The sequence below is a fragment of the Nerophis ophidion genome, linkage group LG07 (genome assembly GCF_033978795.1).
Source record: "Nerophis ophidion isolate RoL-2023_Sa linkage group LG07, RoL_Noph_v1.0, whole genome shotgun sequence".
NCBI classification, from domain to species: domain Eukaryota; kingdom Metazoa; phylum Chordata; class Actinopteri; order Syngnathiformes; family Syngnathidae; genus Nerophis; species Nerophis ophidion.
The window spans coordinates 21,480,233-21,486,016 of NC_084617.1; positions in this window are offsets into that span (position 1 = coordinate 21,480,233).

Genomic DNA, 5,784 nt, shown 5'->3' on the forward strand with positions numbered 1-5,784 from the left:
CCTTTCTCTACTGTATTTCCCATAATGAATGATTGCATGCTCCATTGACTCTACCTCTTGCAGCTGTCATAATCTTGTTGGGTGTTTACTTATGATGTGCAATGTCTTATTCAGGCTGGTGTGTCCCAATCTAATGTGTGATATGAATCCTTCCTCTTTTGTGCTCCCCCTTACAGTTCTTCCCGCTCCTACTGTGTTCTGTATTGCATAAGTGTCCTACTGTTGTACTCATTTCCCAATGTAATTACCACTGTTTCACATATTTTCATTTAATGATGTTGCCTATGACTTACTGAAAGGTACCTCTTTAAGTCCATTTTTGATAATTTTTTTTGGGGAGGTAGGGCGGGCCTTGAGGGCCCACTATCTCGTTGGCTAGTATTCCTACTCATTTGTGTGCTTGTATTGAGCGAAGGCCACCCTGGTGAATGACATTTTATGACAATTGTATAGTTGCCCTTCCTGCTTAAGAATATACAGGTGCTGGTCATATTATTATAATATCATGAAAAAGTAGATTTATTTCATTAATTCCATTCAGAAAGTCAAACTTGTAGAATGTATACATCCATTCCAAACAGACTGAAACATTTCAAGTGTTTTTTGCCAAAAAGGAGAGGAATATAGCTGACAACCAATGAAAACCCTAAATTCAACATCTCAGAAAATTAGAATATGGTTAAAAGGTCAGATATTGAAGACACCTGGTGCCACACTCTAATTAGCTAACTAACTCAAAACACCTGGAAAAGCCTTTAAATGGTCTCTCGTTTTGATTCTGTATGACACACAATCATGGGGAAGACTGCTGACTTGACAACTGTCCAAAAGATGACCATTGATACTTTAAAGAAGGAGGGCAAGACACAAAAGGTCATTGCCAAAGAGGTTGGATGTTACCAGAGCTCTGTGTCCAAGCACATTAATAGAGAGGCGAAGAGAAGACAAAGATGTGGTAGAAAAAGTGTACAAGCAAGAGGGATAACCGCGCCCTGGAGAGGATTGTCAAACAAAACCGATTAAAAAATGTGGGGGAGATCCACAAAGAGTGGACTGCAGCTGGAGTCAGTGCTTCAAGAACCACCACGCACCGACGTATGCAAGATATGGGCTTCAGCTGTCGCATTCCTTGTGTAAAGCCACTCTTGAATAAGAGACAACGTCAAGAGCGTCTCGCCTGAGCTCAACACAAAAAGGACTGGACTGCTGCTGAGTGATCCAAAGTTATGTTTTCAGATGAAAGTAGATTTTGTATCTCCTTTGGAAATCAAGGTCCCAGAGTCTGGAGGAAGACAGGAGAGGCACAGAATCCAGTGTCAAATTTCCACAATCGGTAAAGGTCTGGGGTGCCATGTCATCTGCTGGTATAAGTCCACTGTGTTTCCTGAGGTCTAAGGACAATGCAGCAGTCTACCAGGAAGTTTTAGAACACTTTATGCTGCCTGCCGCGGACCAATTTTATGGAGGTGAAGATTTCATTTTCCAACATGACTTGGCACCTGCACACAGTGCCAAATCTACCAGTACCTGGTTTAAGGACCATGGTATCCCTGTTCTTGATTGGCCTGCAAACTCACCTGACCTTAACCCCATAGAAAACCTATGGGGTATTGTGAAGCGGAAGATGCGAGATGCCAGACCCAACAATGCTGAAGAGCTGAAGGCCACTATTAAAGCAACCTGGGCTCTCATAACACCTGAGGAGTGCAACAGACTGGTCGACTCCATGCCACGCCGTATTGCTGCAGCAATTCAGGCAAAAGGAGCTGCAACAAAGTATTGATTGCCGTACATGCTGAAACTTTCCATGTTCATACTTTTCAGTTGGCCCACATTTCTTAAAAATATTTTTTGGTACTAGTCGTAACTAATATTCTAATTTTCTGAGATACTGAATTTGGGATTTTCAGTAATTGTCAGTACTAATCATCAAAATTTAAAGAAATAAACATTTCAAATATATCACTGTGTGTAATGAATTGATATAATATGTAAGTTTCACGTTCTGAATATAATTACTGAAATAAATCAACTTTTTCATGATATTCTAATAATATGAACAGCACCTGGTAATGGCAGATTACCCCTAAACAAAGATACCAGCCTACGTGGCACCAAGTGATAGTGCTGGTCTCATAAGTGGTTGGACTTGGATCGTGCCTGGAAAGTTTGCCTGGTATTGCCACTCCTTCAGGTGCAAGTTGTCACATATCAAAAATATGTGGTTGTAGTACAGGCTCAAAAAGTCCACATTGAAAAAGGTCAAACCCAATAGGGCAACATTAAAGAACACAAAGGACATAAGAGGTATTAAAGTGCATTGAGCTTAATGGTGTCTACATATAGCCACAAAGTGCAACGCAACAAAAAAACGTAAATGAGACAAAACAAAAAAAATTGCAAAAAATATGGCAGACCTAGGACTGCAATATGACTCAGAGTGCAGCTTTTCAAATATAACAAAAACGTTACCTACACGGTTGACTTTTAGTTTCACTTTAATAGGAACACGTACGTGCAGAGGCAAACGACAGTACACATATTTCACTAATAAAAACAACATTGTAGTGACATACTAGAGTTCAATTCAACTTTGGTAAAGCAAGTTTGTGTCGCTCTTACCTTGACTGGGATTCGAACCTTCTGTGAAAGCTGCAAAAGTTGCTAAATGTCGTCTTGAACACGCCCATTTTATAGAAACCAGCTAGGCAGGCTCGCACGGGGGTCAGTTAAGGTTTTGGTAATTTCATCATTAATTGGAATTAGAAAAACAGCCAAATTTGGTTCATTTGAGTAAAAAAAACAACAAACTAACTAACTAAAAAAACAACAAATAAACAAAAATTCGGGGGGAAAAAATCAGTTTTTCTTTTTTAGTGTCAAATAGCAATAACTACATCTAAAAACAGTTGACTTTTTATGTTGTATTTCATATAATAATATAACAAACATAGTAAACATACATAAAAAAACAGACCAAAAGGGATGTCTTTTTTCATATTCTGACACCGGACATCCGTATTTTCAAAGTAAAAGCGAGCATACTACGGTACCCGTGTGCAGTTTTTTTCTGACAGGCCAGTCCGCGAGCATGTCTTTAAAATCCCCTCTTCCGGTTTTGTCCATTTTGTTCTGTTTTTCAGTTTCTATGGATATGTGCGTGGATACTTCTGATGATGTCAGTTCTCGTTGTGCCATGTCTAAAATAATGTCTGTTTAGTGCTCCAACAACATTTTATGTAGAGTCACAGGTATCGTGGTAATTTTCCCTGCTTTTACTTTGAAAATAAAACTTTCGGTGTCTGTAGATTGAAACATCCATTTTGGTGTGTTTTTCCGTTACTGATTTTACTTCTTGCTATATGAAATATAAAATAAAAGGCAAACCTTTTTTGATGTACTTATTGCTCGGCGACACCCAAAGGAAGAACGCGTTGTTTTTTTTATTTTCAGTTTTTTTCTTTTTGGAATGAAATTCAAAGAAACCAATGTTTTTTTTTACTTGTGAATAAAAAAAAATCAAAACAAACACGTTGCGTGTACCTTCCGTTCATTCTATTTCCAATTCTGAAACGCAAATCAAAATCAAAATTAAGGCCGTTTTTCGATTTTCATTATATATGAGATAGGCTCCAGTAGCATATCTCTCCAAGCGGTAAACAAAAATGGATGGATGGATGGCAGAATTTAAAACAAACAAAAAAACATTTATTTTCCTTAAATTATTGCCATCAAATTAGATTTTGTGCTGGTTTCCTTTTATGGATTTTTTTTTCCGGATAAACACAAAAATCGAATATATTTTCACCCAAAATGCAAAAAATGCGTGGTTATCTGTGTGTGGCAAATTAAACCGAAATAAGTATTTTAGGGTCTCTGTACCTCCCGTTCATTTTATTTCCGATTCTGAAATGCAAATCCAAAACAAATTTCGGGCAATTTTTTCCGGTTTTCATTTCAAAAGTTGGACAACTATTTTAATGCCACTTTTTAAAATCGACAATAGGACTCCTGCTGAACAAAGGTGTTAGCAGTATGCTAAAAACATGCTAAACGCGAAGGAAACACACAAATTCTGCTTCCGGTTCAATTTGTCATCACACAGAAAAACACGCATTTTTGCATTTTGAATGAACATATATTCGATGTTTGTGATTATCTGGAAAAATAGAAATACATAAAAGGACACCTGCACAAAATCCAATATTTTTGGCAATATTTTAATGAAAATCAACCCTTTTATGTTTCTTTTAAAAGCTGCCATACATAATAACAATCGAAAGACGGCCCTAATTTAATTTTTTGGAGAATATAAAAATCGAATGAACGGGATGTACACGGTCCAAACACTCACCAAAGGGTCACTTTAATTTGTTTGTATATTATAAATCAATAGAATAATACATTTTGGCCCAAAGCAAGTTGTTAATGTCTGGTTTACTGTACATAATACTGTAATAATGAATCAGGATTTAAATAAACTATATATATATATATATATATATATATATATATATGTGTGTGCATACATACATACATCCACCCATCCATCCATTTCCTATTTACTACCATATATAATAATAATAATAATGGATTAGATTTATATCGCGCTTTTCTATTGTTAGATACTCAAAGCGCTCAATATATATATATATATATATATATATATATATTCATCCATCCATCCATTTTCTACTGTTTATTCCTTTCGGGGTTGTGGGGGGTGCTGGAGCCTATCTCAGCTACAATCAGGCAGAAGGTGGGGTACACCCTGGACAAGTCGTCACCTCATCGCAGGGCCAACACAGATAGACAGACAACATTCACACTCACATTCACACACTAGGGCCAATTTAGTGTTGCCAATCAACCTATCCCCAGGTGCATGTCTTGGGAGGTGGGAGGAGGCCGGAGTACCCTGAGGGAACCCACGCAGTCACGGGGAGAACATGCAAACTCCACACGGACAAATCCCGAGCGCATGTTCGAACCCAGGACCGTCGGATTGTGTGGCAGACTCACAAACCCTTCTTCCACCACTGCCCAAATATATGTGTGTGTGTGTGTGTGTGTGTGTGTGTGTGTGTGTGTGTGTGTGTGTGTGTGTGTGTGTGTGTGTGTGTGTGTGTGTGTGTGTTTTTTACCATGAATTGATTGACGTGGACCCCGACTTACCATTTAGTGGTCAATTGTACGGAATATGTACTGTGCTGTACTGTGCAATCTACAAATAAAAGTCTCTATCAATCAGTGTGTGTGTTTTATGCCATTTTTGTCACTTTTTTATGGCAAAACCACAAAATATGCGATATTTCCCCCCAGTATATGTACTCAGGACTACTCAGGACCTTTGTATTGTGAGGCAGATGCACTAACCCCTCTTCCACTGTGCTGCCCTATATATATATATATCCATCCATTTTCTACCGCTTATTCCCTTTGGGGGTCACAGGGGGCGCTGGTGCCTATCTCAGCTACAATTGGGTGGAAGGCGGCGTACACCCTGGACAAGTCGCCACCTCATTGCAGGGCCAACACAGATAGACAGACAACATTCACACTCACATTCACAATTTAGTGTTGCCAATCAACCTATCCCCAGGTGCATGTCTTTGGAGGTGGAAGGAAGCCCGAGTACCCGGAGGGAAACCATGCATTCACGGGGAGGACAAGCAAACTCCACACAGAAAGATCCCGTAATCTGGATTGAACCCTGACTACTCAGGACCTTGGTATTGTGAGGCAGACACACTAACCCAGGGGTGTCAAACTCAAATACAGAGT